The sequence below is a fragment of the Podarcis gaigeae genome (assembly GCF_964106915.1).
Source record: "Podarcis gaigeae genome assembly, chromosome: W".
NCBI classification, from domain to species: domain Eukaryota; kingdom Metazoa; phylum Chordata; class Lepidosauria; order Squamata; family Lacertidae; genus Podarcis; species Podarcis gaigeae.
Genome location: NC_139695.1, coordinates 20884371 through 20904434, shown reverse-complemented (window position 1 = coordinate 20904434; position 20064 = coordinate 20884371).

The window sequence follows — 20064 nt, the reverse complement described above, 5'->3', positions numbered from 1 at the left end:
AGGGTCTTAATTACTAAGTGTAACTGCTCACAACCGGGGAACTCCCCCATATCAGATGCCAAACCATCTTCCTGTGATGAGAGTTTTTCTTTCGTATTCTCCATTACAGGCTTTACTTTTGAAACATTTTGAGTCATCGGAATTGGAGTAGCTTCTAAATCAATTAGAGGTAGGAAGCGATTTTGGGTTTCCACTGCAAAGCACTGCTCGGCATGGTCACTCCCTCCTCTATTCCGGTGTGGCACCAACCTTGATAGTTTTGGTTTAGGGGATGATAGGGGCTCATCAAAGTCTCTCAAGCGTTTTTTCTGACCCATACTTTCCTCAGGCCAGGGATTATACGATTCTTAAAATAACATAACACTTGACACACAATTAAGATAATGGCGTTCTCAACTCTTTTAGCAGCTAAGGCCAGCCCGCTGATAAGAGAGAAACAAAGAGCAGCCTGCAGCAGTCTGGAGCAGGGCCAAATCTCTCAGAGAGTTTCCATAGCATGCGGCTGCAGCAATTATAAAATACTTCAAAAACTGACTGGGTCAGTTAAGATAAAATATAAAAGATTAAAAGAAGATTAAAAGAAATCCGAAGAGCACTGGTAAGCGCGTCTTACCTCGGCACCATGTTGGCCCCTCCTCCTGTATACTCAAAAAATTTGGCCTGCCATTCCATTACCGTTGGGGTCTCCTGTAGTTTCCACTTTTGAGCCACAAGGATCCTAGCTGCTACTGTAGCATATTGGAATAATTTATGATCCTCCTTTTTTACTTCCTCCCCTATTATCCCTAATAAAAAGGCCTCCAGTTTTTTCGGGAATGTATACTTTAAAAGTTTCTTCAGTTCATTATATATTAAATCCCAAAACTTTTTAATCCTTTCACACTCCCACCACATGTGGTAGAGATCCCCATCTTTTAATTTACATTTCCAACAGGCTTTATTGCTCAATTTATACATTTTTGCCAATTTAACCGGGGTGATATACCACCGGTATATCATTTCCCCTAAATTTTCTCTTAAGGTGGAGCACGCTGTAAATTTCATACCTTCGTTCCATAATTTTACCTATTTATCATATTCAATGTTGTAGCCAAAGTCAACCGCCCACTTTATCATTACTTCTTTTATTAACTCATCCTTAGTGTCCCATTCCAGCAGGTAATCGTACATTTTAGACAGGAGTTTTGTTCTGCCCTCCAAAATTTCTATTTGGTATTTGGACTTTTTCTCACTAAATCCCATTTTTTTGTTCTCCTTTAATAAACCATTCACCTGGTGATATTGTAGCCATCCTGTAAGCCCATCTTTTATATCCTCATATGGTTTAATTTTCCACCCATTCTCTGTTTTCACTAATATATCTTCGTAGGTTACTCTCTTTCCCTCCATATTTAATCTTTTTGTTGTTAACACATCTATCGGGGATAGCCACCAAGGTGCAGTTCTTTCTAATAAATTTTTGTTCTTGTCCCATACATCATATAGGGCACCCCTAAAAATATGATTTGTAAAACCTTTATGTATTTTCACCTTGTTATGCCACAGATAGGAGTGCCATCCGTATTTATTATTGAACCCTTCAAGATCCAACAAGTTGGTGTTTTCCAGAATTATCCATTCTTTTATCCAGCATAAGCAGGATGCCTCATAATATAATTTCAAGTTTGGTACTGAAAACCCTCCTCTCTCCTTCCTGTCAGTTAATAATTGAAATTTAATCCTCGGTCTCTTTCCTTGCCCAATAAATCTTGATAGAGTTTTTTTGCCAATCCTTAAACTGAGATAACCCTTTAATCACAGGGATCATTTGAAAGAGAAATAGCATCTTCTGTAAGATATTCATTTTAATCGCTGCCATTCCTCCGCTCCAGGATAGCTTTAATCTGTTCCAAATATCCAGGTCTCCTTTAATTCCTTTCCATACTAAAGTATAATTATCACTAAATAAGTTAATATTTTTCATCGTGTCAGGGAACTGCCATCGGAAAGACAGGAGGTGGAGAGGCTCTCAGAAGGCAGGAGAGAGTCAGCAGCGGAGGAAGGCACCAGTAGGGGGGGAACGGGAAATCATAAAGAGAGAGAGACGGAGGCATGGCTCAGGGACTCTTCCAGCAGTAACAGTGGAGGAGTTTCAGATCCTCCCATAGGCACTCCCACTCCTCGCCGGAAACTGTCGCGCCGAGAATCCAGACGACGCGTTTCCGTCAAGGAGCTTTTATGTTGGATTAAATTCCGTAGACGCCCACTGTCGGATTCTACCAGCGACTGACGGAGCCATGCTTAAGGGGCTCCGTTAGAGACAGAGGTTGGCTGACCAGCCAAACCCTGAGGGACTAAGCTTTACGCACAAGCAGCTCATTATCCCATCACACATCGTTAGCCAAATCCCAAAATATTTTACTTTTTTCACCACATTAATTCCGCACTTTTGTTCCACTTGTTCTGTTACTTTCCTATCCAAATTTTTAACCATCATTTTAGTCTTTATTTTGTTTAGTTTGAATCCTGATAGTTTACCAAATTCCTCTAATTCCTCCAATGCTTTCCCAACACTTGTTCGTGGATCCTCTAAAGATAATACAAGATTGTCTGCATAGGCCTTCAATTTAAATTCTTTAGTCCCAATTTTTATTCCTCGTATTTCTGATGATTTTCTTAACCTATCTGCTAAAACCTCTAGAACCATTATAAACAGCAACGGAGATAGAGGGCATCCCTGTCTCATGCCTTTCGTAATATCAAAGGACTCTGTCAAAGTATTATTTACAATTAATTTGGCCGTTTGGTTAGAATAAATTGCAGCTATACCCCTCATGAATGAGCCCTCTATCCCCATTGCTTCCATACTCTTCAGTAAAAATTGCCACGACACATTGTCAAATGCTTTTTCTGCGTCAATGAATATTAACACCGCAGGTATATCATTCCTAATTTCCAAATATTCTATAACATTTACAATGTGTCTTACGTTGTCTTTAAGTTGTCAATCGGGTAGAAAACCGGCTTGGTCCTTATGAATCAAATCCTTCAATCTTTTTTTCAATCTATTTGCCAGTATTTCTGTAAAGATCTTATAATCGTTATATAACAGTGAAATCGGCCTATAATTCTTAATATTTAACCTATCAGCTTCTTGTTTAGGAATTAGAGTTATGTATGCTTCTTTCCATGTATTTGAAATATTCCCTCCTTGTAGAATATTATTCATAACTTCACAAAGTACTGGAATTAATTGTTCGTTCAGAATTTTATAGTATTTGGTAGAAAGTCCATCCGGACCTGGAGCTTTACCTATTTTCATCTTTTTTTATCGCAGTTTGAATCTCTTCTGTTGTTGTTATTGGTTTATTTAATTGCTCTTTTTCTTCAACTGTTATTTGTTTCCCTTTATGATCTTCTAAATACTTTCCTATTTTGCTTGCTTCTTCATTCTCTTTCCTATACAAATCTTTGTAAAATTCCTGGAAGGACTTCTTTATTTCCCTCGGATCTTCTATTTGGTGTTCTCCTGCTTTTATTTCATTTATCACATTCTGGTTTTGTCTTTTTCTTAGTTGCCATGCGAGGTATTTCCCAGCTTTCATAGCCAATTCAAAAAATTTCTGCCTCATAAATTTAATTTTCCATTCGACTTCTTGATTTACCAATATTGAAAATTGAGTTTGTAACATTTTAATTACTTGCTTAGTCTGTTCATCTTTAGGTTTTATTGTTAATTTCCTTTCACACTCTTCCAGTTGAGCCAAAATTTCTTCTTTTTTCTTTTCTCTCAACTTTTTCCTATAATTATTTTGCTGAATCAAGAAACCTCTCATGACAGCTTTACTCGCATCCCAAACAATGTCCAAACTTGTTTCTTTATTTAAATTCCATTTAAAATATTCTTTTAAAGTATCTTTAGCTTTTTCAATCACTTCTTGATTTTCAAAAAGATTTTCATTCATCCTCCATCTAAATGAATTCTGTTCTTTACTTCTTAACTCTAAGATTATAGGGTTATGGTCTGATAATGTTCGTGGTAGTATCTCGCATTTCGCTATTCTTGGAGTCAAATCCCTTGAGATCCAGATATAATCTATTCTTCCCCAACTTTGATGTGGCTAAGAGAAGAAAGTAAATTGATTTGTGGTTAGGTGCTTAAGTCTCCAAATGTCTATCAGGTCAAAATTATCAGCAAGATCAAAGAAAGTTCTTGGTAGCTTGCCTTGCTTAAACTTTTTCTTTTTTGCTGACCTGTCTACTTCTGGCATCACCACACCATTGCAATCTCCCATTAGTATTATATTTTGGTCAACGGTTTCTATCAGTCTTCCAACTTCTTGTAAAATTCCACCTTATTTGTATTTGGAGCATAAATCCCAAACACATTAATTTTCTCCCCCTGGTAATTAATTTGAACAACAATTATTCTCCCTTCTTCGTCCTTGAAGATTAATTTGGGCTCCCATGATGGGAAGTTTTGCTTCTGCACATGACTCTGGCAAAACCGTTCTAAGCTGAAACATTCCTTCTTCACCCTAGAATAATAATAATAATAATAATAATAATAATAATAATAATAATAATTAATAATAATTTATTATTTGTACCCTGCCCATCTGGCTGGGTTTCCCCAGCCACTCTGGGCGGCTTCCAACAAAGATGAAAGATACACTAAAATGTCACATATTAAAAACTTCCCTGAACAGGGCTGCCTTCAGATGTCTTCTGAATGTCAGGTAGATGTTTATCACTTTGACATCTGATGGGAGGGCGTTCCACAGGGCGGGCGCCACTACCGAGAAGGCCCTCTGCCTGGTTCCCTGTAACTTGGCCTCTCGCAGTGAGGGGACCGCCAGAAGGCCCTCAGAGCTGGACCTCAGTGTCTGGGCAGAACGATGGGGGAGGAGACGCTCCTTCAGATATACTGGACCGAGGCCGTTTAGGGCTTTAAAGGCCAGCACCAACACTTTGAATTGTGCTCGGAAACGTACTGGGAGCCAATGTAGGTCTTTCAAGACCGGTGTTATATGGTCTCGGCGGCCGCTCCCAGTCACCAGTCTAGCTGCCGCATTCTGGATTAGTTGTAAATGGTCTGCTTCTTCCAGGTGTGCCTGGAGTTGTTCAGCAACCACTCGCTCAATCACCTTGCCCAAGAATGGAAGGTTTGAGACTGGGCGATAATTGGCCATCGTGGCCTCATCTAAAGATGGTTTTTTAAGAAGCGGTTTAATAACCGCCTCTTTCAGCGAGTCTGGGAAGGCTCCCTCACGGAGGGAAGCATTCACCACCCCACGAAGCCCATCGCCCAGTCCTTCCCGGCTAGCTTTTATAAGCCAGGATGGGCAAGGATCCAGGAGACAGGTGGTTGGCTTCACTCGTCCAAGCAGCCTGTCCACATCCTCGGAGGTAACAGATTGGAATTGATCCCACACAACTTGACTAGACAGGACTCTAGCACTCTCCCGCCCCGGCCCTGCTCCCACGGTGGAGTCTACTTCTTCCCGAATCTGAGCGATTTTATCTGCAAAAAAATTTGCAAAATCATTGCAGGAGAACATGTGGCCCGTACTGGGCCCCGATGTTGCAGGTGGTTCCGCTAAATTGTGAACCACCTGAAAAAGTCTCCTGCTGCTGTTTTCTGCAGGTGCAATAGATGCAATAGAGGCGGTGAAGAAAGTCTTCTTCGCCGTCGCTATCGCCACTTGGTAGGCTCGACGTTGAGCTCTAACCTGTGTCCGGTCAGATTCGGAATGAGTTATCCGCTACCGGCGCTCTAGCCGTCTCAACGATTGTTTCATTGCCCTCAGATCCGTGGAAAACCACGGGGCTGTCCGGGCTCCATGCAATCGGAGAGGGCGCTTCGGAACCAAACAGTCAATAGCCCTGGTTAACTCCACATTCCAGCGGGCCACCAGGGAATCAGCTGAAAGGCCATCAACATGGGATAAAGCATCCCCTACCACTCTCTGGAAACCAATTGGATCCATTAAGTGGCGGGGGCGGACCATCCGAATTGGTCCCACTTCCCTGCCGAGGGGAAGGGTCGCAGAGAAGTCCAGTTGCACCATGGCACTTCTTTCGTTTCACTTTTAGTTAATGTCAGATCACCCACGTCACTAGAGGTGAACACCAGGTCTAAGGCATGTCCATGACTATGAGTTGGGCCAACCTTATTCAGGGACAGCCCCATGGAGGCCATGCTTTCCACAAAGTCCCGAGCGGCCCCTTGTAAGGTCGTGTTGGCATGGATGTTAAAATCCCCTAGGACAACCAAGCTAGGTGTCTCCAGGAGAACATCCGCCACGACCTGAAGCAGCTCGGGCAGGGAATCCTTGGTGCAGCGGGGAGGTCGGTACACCAAAAGGAATCCTGTACAGCCCCCATTGCCCAACTTCCAGAACATGCACTCAGAAAACTGGGTCTTCCCAATAGGACGCCTGGTGCAAACTAATGACTTCCTAAAAATCACTGCAACCCTCCCTCCCCGCCCACATGACCTGGGTTGCTGTGCGTAAGAGAAACCTGGTGGACAAGCAGCGGCAAGGACAGGCCCATCTGCTTCATCCAACCAAGTCTCTGTTACCCATGCCAGGTCAAGTCCTCCATCCATGATCAAGTCATGGATGGCAGTGGTCTTATGAATCATTGACCTGGCATTGCACAGCAACACTTTCAGGTCATGTGGGTATCCCTTGCTGATAGATAGATTGAAAGAATCAATCACCAGGCAGATTGATGACCCTACAGCTCAAAATGAATTGATGAAAAAATTGGCCTTTGAAAATGCAAACACCGATTGCAAGAAGGCTTTGCAGTCAATCATACATCGCCCCAAATATGACCTGGCCGATATGATTCAAACCTGTCCAGATGTCGGCAGTCAGAGCCACGCGATGTCTTTGCTTGCCGGTGCCATCTAGGCTGGCAATAAGCCCACGGGCAATTGCTTCAATTGCAAATGCCCAGGTCATTTTGCTAAACAATGAAGAGCCCCTGGCGGGGGAGCAAACAGGAATGGTGATGCCAATAAGGCTAAACCTTCCAAAAAATGCCCAAAATGCGGAAAAGGCTATCATTGGGCAAATCAGTGCAGGAGTTCGGGAAACTCCATGGGGGCCCAGCTCTCGGGCCAGGACAAATAGAGAGCCCTCCGCCGTTAGTTTCCACTATTGATAATTTTTCTAAGGATACACCCTCTGATTTCACCATTGATTTAATCAATCAGGAAACCAAAGACGCTGTTTTACCTGGTGAAATTGTGCTCATGCCCACCCAATTGGCGGGCCCACTACCACCTAAGGTCACAGGTTTAATTTTACCCAAATTCTCTGCGGCCAAAGAAGGAATCCTGGTTATTTCAGGAGTCCTAGATCCTGACTATGTGGGCACAATCATGGTTCCATTTTGGAGCCATATGCCCATGCAGCTAAAAAAGGGTGAGTCTTGGGCTCATTTGGTAGTGCTCCCTTCTCATCCTACTGCTTCTATTATGGATAGTAATTTGCACCAGCTCTCTCCCCTTTCTCCGCAGCTATTAGCTGTAATCCAGAGGATCGGTGAACAGAAACTTCTTCGTAAGTATAAAATCAATGGCAAAGTTCTGGAAGGCTTGATTGACACGGGCGCAGACATTTCTGTCATATCCAGTAATTTCTGGGACCCCATGTGGCCCCTTGAGTCTGCCTCTGCAGTTTGGGGTGTGGGTGGACCTCAAACTTCTTCCAAAAGTGTACAGTGGTTGCCTGTTTCTCTGCCTGATAGCTCTGAAACCATTGCATACATCCAGCCCTGTGTGCTGAAAATCCACCTCAGTCTGTGGGGCAGAGACCTACTACAACAATTACAAGCTACCATTCAATTTAATGAGTAAGCTTGCACTCCCCCTCAACTGGAAATCCACCACCCCTGTATGGGTGGAACAATGGCCCATAACGGGGGAAAAGCTACTTGCTTTAAAACAATTGGTGAATGAACAATTATTGGCAGACCATATTGAGTTTTCTGTTAGCCCCTATAATACACCCATCTTTGTCATAAAAAAGAAAAGTGGGAAATGGAGATTTCTCCAGGACCTAAGGAAGATTAATGACATCCTTGAACCCATGGGGCCCTTGCAGTGTGGTCTGCCTAATCCGAATGTGATCCCCCATTCTTACCAATTGGCTATCATAGATTTGCAAGATTGCTTCTTCTCCATCCCCTTAGAGGAGAAGGATCGTAAATTATTTGCTTTCACTGTTCCTGTGTTAAATAACAGCCAGCCCACGGAACGGTATCAATGGAAAGTCCTACCGCAAGCAATGTTGAATTCCCCTACCATGTGTCAATATTATGTGAATCAAGCCCTCCAGCCTTTCCGTCTTCAGTATCCACACCTTTTAGTCTTTCATTACATGGATGATATATTAATTGCTGACCCCCACCTTCCCCCTCAATGGAAACATGATATGGTAGCCTGTTTGTCAATTTATGGTTTGCGAATTGCTCCCGAAAAGGTGCAGGAATCCTCTCCTTTTAATTACCTGGGACACAAAATGATAGCTAGCTATTCCATTCCCATAGTCCCTGAGCTTCATGCTCCAAAAACAATGAAATATGTCCAGTTACAACAATTGCTGGGCAATATCTATTGGATAAGACCATATTTTAAAATCCCTCTTGAAGTTTTACAGCCACTTTTTTTCAGCCTTAAAAGGCCATCAATCTCCTGGTGAGCAAATTACCTTGACCTCTTCTCAACAGAAAACCGTTGCCCAGTTGAAGGAAATTATGCGTCTCCCCTGGGTTGACCGAGTAATTCTTAATATTTTGCCAGATGTAGTCATAATGACAGATTCTGTCCAACCTTTTGCGGCCCTTGTTCAGTTAGGCCCATCAAAAGTCCATATTATTGAATGGCTGTATTTACATGATACGCCAAAAAACACGGTGACTCCTTTAGTGGATCTCCTTGCTCAGCTCATCAGCAAGGGTCGCTATCGATGCAAAAGTCTCTTTGGTATTGATTGCCGCCAAATTGTTGTGCCCATGCCCCTGGAGCAATGGGAAACTTTTTTCCACTAGCATGGATTTGCAGTGCGCTTTAGCCGATTTTGTCGGCTCGGTGGGATGCCATGCCCCCGCCGACCCTCGCCTGCAAATGGGTAAACAATTTTCCCTATCTTTCTCTTCCATATTGTCTCCTGTCCCTTTGGATGCCCCTGCTGTTTTTACTGACGGAGCCCCCTCCAGGGGGGTGGTTGCATGGCAACAAAATGAGGAATGGCACATCCTCTATACTCTCCCACAAAAAATAGGCTCAGCGTTCTGAGTTGGCAGCTGCCGTTAAAGCTCTGCATCATTTCTCCTCACAGCCAATTAATTTGGTAGTGGATAGCCTTTATGTTGCAAATGTTATAACTCGTTTACAGGGCAGCTATGTAAGTCCCTTATTGGATGACAATCTATTGAGCCTTTTCCTGTCCTTACAATTGCTTCTCTCCAATCACTCCCACCCACTATTTGTAGTGCACATTCGCTCTCACCAACCCTTCCCAGGCTTTCTCACTGATGGCAATGCTAAAGCGGATTCTTTGCTTGGGGCTTTGCATGTCTCCCCCATTGAAAGTCATGCTTTCCGGCTCGTGCAATTATCCAACAATGCCCTCAATGCTCTAATCAGATTGGCCACCCCAGGCCTGGTGTCAATCCCCGTGGGCTGGAGGCCAACCAGTTGTGGCAAATGGATGTGACTCACTTCTCCTCTTTCTCACCTTGGAAGTTCATAAATGTCTGCATTGATACGTTTTCTGGCTTCATTTGGGCCACCCATCAAAGGGGAGAACAGGTTAAACATGTTTGCAATCATCTTGTTCGTACCATGTCAGTCATGGGCAAACCTCATTCCTTAAAAACTGACAATGCCCCAGCGTATTGTGTGAAAACCTTTGCTCAGTTTTGTGAAACTTGGAATATTCACCATTTTTTTGGCATCCCTTACAATTCCCAAGGCCAAGCTATTGTTGAACGTGCCAACTGCACCCTAAAAACTGCCTTAATTCGACAGGAAAAAAAGGCCGGAGTCCCAGCCTCACTTTCAGAAAAGGAAGGCTGGTTGGCTAGTGTTCTCTTTACTCTCAATCATTTGAATGTCTCCATACAGGATCATCAACCCTATACTCGCCTGCAAAAATATTTCCAGGAAAAAGAGATACTTGCGGCCCTGCTGGTCCGTTATAAAATATTACCCTCCAACGAATGGAGTGAACCAGTAAAACTGATTACCTGGGGAAAGGGTTATGCTGCAGTTTCTACTCCACAGGGTGCTCGCTGGGTTCCCGCATGCTGCGTCCGCCTCTACCATGGCATGGCAACAGGCCCTGCCGAATCCGATACCGCAGTTCGACTGTCAACTCCAGATCGCCCAGGATGCGGTGCCCAGCCCCCCCCCCAGGACTCGCAAGCGGGGAAATCGTAATGGACCAGTGATGTGGGGCCAAATAAAATCACTCTCATTTCAAGCTGAACAGTTTAGAAAGGAAAAGCAGCTGGAAGCAACCCCTGATAATTTGCTTTTGTGTCTCATTTCCTGCCTTAATATAAATTCCATGATAGTGCTCATTTTCAGCGTTTTGTTTTTGCCCCTCTCTGCTTCCGCTCCTAATAGCGGTGGTTCCACACGAATAAATGTGTGGGAATCTTTTGCAAAAACCCTCAATGTTTCTTCCTTTTGCCTAACTCAGCAAGTATTAATAGGTGAAATTCTTGGCTCTTGCCTTATCCCTGTTTGCCATGACCCTCTTGATATGCAAAATGATACCTGGTTTTACTCATCCCTACCCCAAAATGATTCTCTCTGCACCCTTGGTTATTCCGGTTACCATCACTGGGGTACCCAAGTGCGCCGATGCCCACCTCTGGCCATTGATTTGTTGACCCCATACGTGGCTTCCTTTAATGTCACTTGCACCCGTATGGTCAATTGCACAAAAACCAACTGTGTGGAAATGGGCAAGAATAATTTTAATTGCTCTAATTATGTAAATATCTCTTATGTATATAAATAAACAGAGCTGCCTGAAGGCTGGTTCTGGTCGTGCCCAGGCTATACATTCAATTATATTCCAGCAAACATTAGCCATGGCACACCTTGCTGCTTAAACCGTTTGTCCATCATTTTACCCAAAAAGCATCATTTGTCCCGCTCTCGATATCGCCGCTCTGTGGAATTGACTAATGATTGTGACGATTCTGTTTCTCTTCCTAGTAGATCTGAATATATCTCCTTAGCTGTTTCTCTCTTAGGAGTCCCTGGGTTGGCTGTATGGAATAGCATGAATATTAACTCTTTAGCTTGCTCCGCAGCAAAAGCTCTGAACTTTACTTCACAAGCCCTTCACCTTTTGAATAAAGAACAGAGTGAACTTCACCACGGCCTTTTACAAAATCATGCTGCCATTGACTATTTGCTCATGCTTCATCATTATGGTTGTGAACAAGTGAATGACATGTGTTGTTTCAATATTACTGATAATTCCAAAGCTATTCAAAAGCAAATCTCTCATTTGCAAAATCTCACACATCACATCAAACAGGACGTTGGATTTTCTGGCCTCTGGGATTCGTTCGCCCAGTGGCTCACTGGCTGGTTGCCAAATCTGAATTGGCTTCGTAATCTTTTTCAATATGTTATTGTCATAATATGTATATTAATTTTGCTATGTTGCTTCATCCAATGCATTCCTGGTCTCATACGCCTTTGGTCTCAGTTTTTTTCTCCTCCTCAGCCACCCAATAAAATCATCGCTGCCTACTTTGCAAAATGGCAGCACCACCAGTAAACATTAGGGGAGATGTGGGCAGACTTATTTTGGGCATGCGCTGGCAAACCACGTATCCCAAAGTATTTTTGTCCCACTCACCCTGAAACAAATAATAGGGGAGATGTGGGCGGACTTACTTCGGGCATGCGTTGGCAGACCACGTATCCCAAAGTATTTTGGTCCCATTCACCCTGAAATCACATAGCAACATTGGTGGGCAGACTTACTTCGGGCATGCGCTGGCATACCACGTATCCCGAAGTATTTTTGTCCCACTCACCTTTAAATCAAAAAAGAAAGGAGGTGATGATGGGAAGTTTTGCTTCTGCACATGACTCTGGCAAAACCGTTCTAAGCTGAAACATTCCTTCTTCACCCTAGAATGTTCAGTTCACATTGAGTTCATGAAAACATTGTACCCTGACCTGTTCTTAATGCATGGTTCATCTATGGATGAAGACTATATCAATCCCTAGTAATAGTTTAAGTCTTGCTATATTAATCACTAGTAATAGTTTAACAAGAAGGTTTTCACGCCTGTCCAATTCTGTGTTCCCTTTCCCAACCTTTAATCTATTCATGATTAATGCTTATATGCAACCTTTGCATTGTATTTGTGTTAACCAATCAGCAACAAGCACATATGTGGCAATGCTGTAATATTCAATAAAAGGGACTCCCCGAGACGTGCTCGGGAGATGCCTCCCATATGACACTTGCCATTCGTCTGTCGTTTATTTCAACCCAACAATAACCAATTTTGTCCACTAGGGGGCAAGGGTAACCTTGACAGAACGCAACCCTGGAAGTATAGAGGCCAGAGTTAAATTTAACAATGTGAGAAAAGAAAAAACAAAACAAAAATAAAAAATAAACCTTACTTGCACTTTCACACTGTGCCTCTAGATGTCCCCCTTTCACTTCCCCTCCCCCACAGTGACTTTCACTTTGTCTCTTTGTTCCCAACTCCAATTAACACAATATCTTTAACAATTTCACTTCAGTAATTCGTCACAAAAAAGAAAGAAAGAGAAAGATAGAAATAAAAAACGGGGGGGGGGAATAAAGCATAGGAAAAATACACAAAAACTCAAATTGTTAATCCAATTAAAGGTCCTCTTCTGCGGTCCTCTTCTGTTCTTCTGTTCTTCCGTAAAATCTTAACTCAGTCTTTCAATAAAGTCTTCAGCCCCTTAATCGGCCTAATCCACCACGATGGAAATATAAGAGAAGAAGGAGAAAAAAACATTTAATTTTTTATGTCTCAGTACTTATCTCTATCCTCTTGCTAACTTAAGCCAATAGAGTACTAAAGATTATAACGAAGTCCAATATTTTTCTTCTTAGCCTCTTGTTGGCTTAATCCACAGGAGGAGATAAATAAATATGCATAAAGTTTTAAAGTTGTCCATCAAGCCTTTCTTTTGCGTAACTCAGTTCTTATTCAGCTGGCTGATTTTTGTCCATTTTATTCCTCTTGCACTCCCTTTCTTTTTCTTCTTTCTCTTCCAATTTCAGTCTTATCCTCCACAAAAATATAATCCAAATAATCCAGATGATAATGATTGATACTCTAATACAGGAGAAGGTATATAAGCTTATATTTATGCAGTCTCATGAAGCAAGTTTAGTACAGTCTCAGAAGACGTTTCTATTTCAAGCCCTTTCGTGTCGCATTTTACTCTTTAAACTGGATTATTTCTTTACTTCCCCTCCACCTCAAAAGTACCCAAAAAGAACTACAAAGTCTCTAATATTTAACTCTTTTTTCAGTTGTTTGCTTTTAAGTATCCCTTGCCTCAGAGCACTGTTCTGAGGACTTTCACTTTGTACTCACTCAGCAGGAACTTTCACTTCCTTCTTTGTTCCTGTGACTTTGATCTCCACGCCATTTTCTCACCGCCACTGGGATGGACTCCCTTTTTACATCCCACAGCATCCAAAACTTCTCCAATTACAGGGAGACTAATGTAAGGATAAGGTCGGTACCAGAAGTGGAAGAAGACAACTTAGCTGAGTTTCTGACCAAAATATTTTCCAAGTTCTGGAACTTAGAGGAAAAAGACTTTAAAATTGTATCAGCTTTCAGGTTCGGAAGACTTCTAAAGAAAGACAAACCCAGAGACTGTTTGATAACATTGAGATCAAAGGAGGAAAGGGACAAGATCCTGGGCCTGCACTACGGAAAGTCACTGGACATTTTGGACAAAAGAATTGAAATTTACAAGGACATTCCTAAACAACTCTTGGATCTTAGATCTGAGTACTTGGAACTAGCAAGACTGTTGAGGAGCAACTCAATCATCTTCAGGTGGGACTTTCCTCAAGGATTATCCTTTACTTTTAGAGGGAAGAAGATTAAAATTAGAACATTGGAAGATAGAGATAAATTTCTGAACGTGTACAGAGAGGACCTTCAAAAAGGACTCGGATTACCCTCGGGGCCTAGAGCACCAGAGGCACCGGCACCCTTGGATTCTGAAGACCCAGTGAACAAGGTACCACCCCCAGAAAAATAACCAGATTTATTCAGGATGTCTCTGCAACTGTTGAGTTGGAATATAAATGGCTGTAATATTCCGGAAAAAAGGAGGAAAATTTTTCATATATTAAAAAAGGAACAATTGGACATTATTTGCTTACAAGAAACACATGTGACTAGGCTCCATAGAAAAGTGTTAATGAACAAAAGACTTGGTCAGGAATTTATATCTTCAGATATAGTAAAGAAGAGAGGCGTGGTGATATATGCAAAAGAGAGCCTGTCACCTAAATTTTTATTCAAAGATGAACATGGAAGAATTTTGGCAATCGAAATACAACATCAAGGAGAGAAGATTCTGTTATTAGGAATTTATGCACCAAATGAAGGAAAATCGGAATTTTATAAGAAGTTGCATGAGACTATGCTGGAGTATCTGGACTATGACAACATCATTATGATGGGAGATATGAATGGAGTCGTATCAACTAACATGGATAAGTCACAAAGCCAAAATGTTACGAAAGATGGCAGACTACCAAAGACCTTTTTTGAAATGACAGACAATATGGACTGGATTGACATTTGGAGAACGAAGAACCCCTTGGGAAAAGAAGGAACATTCTTCTCTGAAGCCCAGCTGACTTGGACAATAATCGACCAAATATGGATAACTAGAGGTCTGGCACCCAAGGTCAGGAAAGTGGAAATCTGCCCAAAGACCTGCTCCGACCATAATGCACTGAAAATGGACATGACATTATTACCAACCGGTTCCTTTAGATGGAAGATGAATGACAATTTGTTTAGAGACCAGGAGATTATTAAGAAGGCCCAAAAAGTTTTGAAGGACTACTTCGAGATAAACATGAACACTACGGTGGAAAAAAGAATCATTTGGGACGCAAGCAAAGCCGTGATGAGGGGGTTCTTGATACAACAGAATGCTGTAAAGAAAAGAACACAAAATGAGAGGAAAGATAAGATCTTGGAGAAAATTAAAGAGTTAGAGAAGAAGTTAAGATCGAATCCGAAGTCACAGCCGATCCTGAGAGAAATTAAACTCCATCAGGCACAATATTCTAAACTGATGAACCAGGAAATAGAGTGGAAGATCAAATTAATGAAACAAAAAACCTTTGAATCGGCAAACAAATGTGGGAAACTGCTGGCTTGGCAGTTGAAGAAGAGTCAAAAGTTAAATATAGTCACAAACCTGGAAATTGAAGGAAGAAACATTCAGAACCCCGTGGAGATTAGAAAGTGTTTTCAGAAATATTTCAAAAAATTATACACTCAAGGGTTGAGATTAAACAATTTTTGGAAAAAAATGGACTTAAAAAACTGTCACAAGAAAATAGATCACTCCTGAACAGCAAAATAACACGACAAGAGATCGAACAAGCCATTCAGAACATGAAATTGGGCAAATCTCCAGGGCCAGACGGCCTGACCTCCAAGTATTATAAGACATTAAGAGATTATTTGATACAACCATTGATGGAGGTCAGTAATGAAATTATGGAGGGAAAGAAGGCGCCGGAATCGTGGAAGGAAGCTTTCATCACATTGATACCAAAATCGGAAATTGAGAAGACACAACTCAAGAACTATCGTCTCATCTCCCTTTTAAATGTGGATTACAAAATATTTGCAGACATTTTGGCAAGCAGACTTAAAAGAGTTTTAAATGAAGTAATTCATAAAGACCAGGCAGGCTTTCTCCCAGGTAGACATATGTTTGCTAACACAAGCAACATCATTGACATTTTGGAACTTTTGCAAACAAACATAAATACAAAAGCAGTGTTAATTTTTATAGATGCGGAGAAGGCCTTTGATAATATCTCTTGGAAATTTATGAAGGGAAATTTAAAAGAAATGGGAGTGGGACGGGGTTTTGAGAATGGGATTGATGCAATATATTCAGAACAGAAGGCAAAACTGATAGTTAACAATGTGGTTACAGAAGAGTTTAAAATTGAAAAAGGTACACGACAAGGCTGCCCGATTTCCCCTCTGTTATTTATTTCGGTTCTGGAGGTGCTCTTGAATAGGATTAGAGGGGACCGGTTGGTGCAAGGGATTCAGGTCGGAGCGAAACAATATAAACTTAAAGCTTTTGCAGATGACCTAGTTTTGACTCTGCAGGAGCCAGAATCTAGTACAAAAAGAGTATTACAACTGATTCAAGACTTTGGTCGGGTGGCGGGATTTAAACTAAATAAACAGAAAACTAAGGTGTTGGGGAAAAACTTGACAGATACAGAGTCAGAACGGTTTCAGAGAGAAACAGAACTAACTGTGGTTAAAAAAGTAAAGTACCTAGGGGTAAATATAACAGCAAAAAATCTGAGTCTATTTAAGGATAACTATGAAAAATGTTGGTCTGAAATTAAGAGAGACTTGGACAGCTGGACAAAATTGAAGCTTTCTTTGTTAGGCCGAATTGCTGCTATTAAGATGAATGTATTGCCAAAGATGTTGTTTTTGTTTCAAACATTGCAAATTGTGGACAAGACGGAGTGTTTCCGGAAGTGGCAGAGAGATATTTCTAAATTTGTCTGGCAGGGCAAAAAGCCCAGAATTAAGTTTAAGATATTAACTGATGCGAAAGAAAGAGGGGGCTTTGCCCTGCCAGACTTAAAGCTGTACTATGAAGCCGCAGCTTTCTGCTGGCTAAAAGACTGGCTACTTCTTGAAGACACTGATGTGTTGGATTTGGAAGGTTTTAACAACGCTTTTGGTTGGCATGCATATTTATGGTATGACAAAGTTAAGATCAATAAGGCCTTTAAGAACCATATTGTCAGGAAAGCAGTATTCAATGTCTGGACAAAATACAAAGACTTATTGGAAAACAAAACTCCGAGGTGGCTCTCCCCTCTGGAAGCTAAAGCCCGAAAAAGACCCAATATGGAGGCCAAATGGCCAAAATATTGGGAAATATTAGAAAAAGACGGTGACAATTGGAAATTGCAGAGTTTGGAGAAAATGAAGGGTAAAGTGCGAGACTGGTTACATTACGCCCAGATTAAAGAAGTTTTTAAAAATGACAAAAAACTAGGGTTCCAGGTGGAGAAATCGAAGTTGGAGACAGAATTGTTAGAACCAAAGACTAAGGTACTATCAAGAATGTATAACTTGCTGTTAAAATGGAACACACAAGACGAAATGGTTAAATCTGCTATGATAAAGTGGGCACAGGATATTGGGCATAACATTATGTTTGAGGACTGGGAAAGGTTGTGGACCACTGGGCTGAACTTCACTGCATGCAATGCTTTGAAGGAAAATGTAATGAAAATGATATACAGATGGTACATGACCCCAGTTAAACTTGCCAAAATATACCATTCGTCTGATAATAAATGCTGGAAATGTAAAGGAAATGAAGGAACATTCTTTCACCTCTGGTGGACTTGCCCTAAAGTGAAGGCCTTCTGGGAAATGATATATAATGAGTTGAAAAAGGTATTTAAGTACACCTTCACTAAGAAACCAGAGGCTTTCCTCCTGGGTATTGTCGACCAGAAGGTGTTAAAGAAGGACCGAACATTTTTTATGTATGCAACAACGGCAGCAAGGATACTCATCGCTAAGAATTGGAAAACACAAGATCTACCCACACTGGAAGAGTGGCAGATGCAGCTGATGGACTATATGCAATTGGCGGAGATGACTGGCAGAATCCGAGACCTGGGAGAAGAAAGGATTGAAGAAGATTGGAAGAAATTTAAGATCTATTTGCAAAAATATTGTAATTTGGTTGAATGTTAAGAAGGATGCTTGATCATAAATAATTGGCCACCACTAAACTAGACTGGAACTTGATGATAAGTGAGATTAAGGAAAACATAAACCTTTCGGAGAATTGCTAGACTATACTTAAATGAGTGGATATAAGATTGCAAACAAGATGATAATTTGCTTGCAAAACTTCTCCAATTATTTTCCAAATTTTCCTGGATATAAATATCCTGTGCACACAGCAGATTCTTATATTTTCCCTTTTGGAAGCTTGCCGCTTTCATGTGAAGCTTGAGACAGCGCAGCTCGGGGGTGGTGGTGCCTTACCTTTCACGTCTGCTGCTCTATCCCTTTCTCAGGTCTTAATAAAAAAAACACAGAGAAGCAGGAGAGCTGCTCTGACGCCACTGGGTGCCCCTGTCCCTCAAGGATGACCCCCTTGAGGTTTGGGGGTGCGCAGTGTCCTTGCGCCCCCCCTAAGCCCCCACGCCACTCAAAAAAACCCCAGAGAGGTTTTTTCGCGCTTCAGCGATATCCACGGCTAAACCAGAAGTCCATGAAAATGATTTTTCGGTGGTATTTAACCCCTTCAAAATTAGCCAAAATGAATAAAAATAACAATAATGTTGGACATGCAAATTACACGAGGGAACCTTTTTCCACATGTGGTGGACGTGTCCTAGAATCAAAAAATTCTGGGACACGATCTACGAGGAGTTTTAAAAAAAGTTAAAGCTTACATTTCCAAAAAAAGCCAGAAGCATTTTTATTAGGGATCCTAACAAATAACATCCCAAATGAAAACAAAAGAATATTCCTCGATGCAAGGACAGCAGCTAGAGTTCTAGTAGCAAAGTAATAGAAGAGTGAACTTATTCCATCAATAGAGGAATGGCATCTAAAGATATGCGAGTACTTGGAACTCGTGAAAATGGCAGAATCAATAAGAAACAAATCAGCAGAGAAAGTAAAAAAATTGGGAATGTTTCAATAATTATTTAATGAAACAAGGTTCAAATATCAAGACTTGGTTGTGTTTTGAATGACTTCGCAAACAGAGACACAAGGTGTCCTCATTCCAATATGAGGATAAAACATTAAACACAGGAAGAAGTAGGCAAACTCAAACTGAAACTGTAATGAGGCAGAAGGAAGTCAACAATATAAAACACATTAAGAGATTCAACCCATACTAAAGGTTACAATATACAAGCAATACTAATATAGGTTTGGATCATATCAAATAGTACCTATCAGGTGATAGGTACCAAGATTGTTTAAGTTATCATGTTGGTATAGTTAAGTGTTCTTGATTATTGTCTTTTCTTTTTTCTTTCTTTTTCTTTCTTTTCTTTTTTATATATGAAGATGTGTATGTTTTATTTTATTTTTTTGTATTGGTTATTAATGAATGCTTTTGTTAATAAACATTCTTTTTCACCTTATAAACAGCACCTCCATTGCATCTTACAGATAAATAGTCCATTTCACATGTGTTCACATGTGTTCACAATGTGTTCACATTGTTGTTCCAGACCTGGTGTGCTGGTAGAGTTAATTACTATCTTCCATTGTTCAGTTTTTTGAAGTGTTTATCTGGATGGTAAAGGTCACATTCCATTCCTTCCTAGTTTACAGACTAGCGTATGAGCTGCGGCCATAATTAACTCACAGAATGTGTATCCGATCTCTACCATTAAAATTCCATTCTGGAGTTCTTCCTCGGCACACAGTTAAAAACAACATCTTTTCTCAAATTCAACCTCTTTACTACGTCTGTTTGGCAGCAGTTCATTCCGTCCCCCCAACTGCATTCCTCCAACAGTAGTCCAGGAATAATTTTAAATCAAGTCCATTCAGCCTTGGTCGAGGGGGGAGAGCATAGTAAAACCTTGTTAAATTCCTTGTTGAGCATAAATCAAAAGCCTCCTCCCTCTTCTGAAATAACCAACAGAATAACATAGCAGCCGCTACACACATCCTTTTCATTATGCAGGGGAGGACAGGAAAAAAAGGAGACCATTTGAAAACCATAAGAAAGCACAAAGC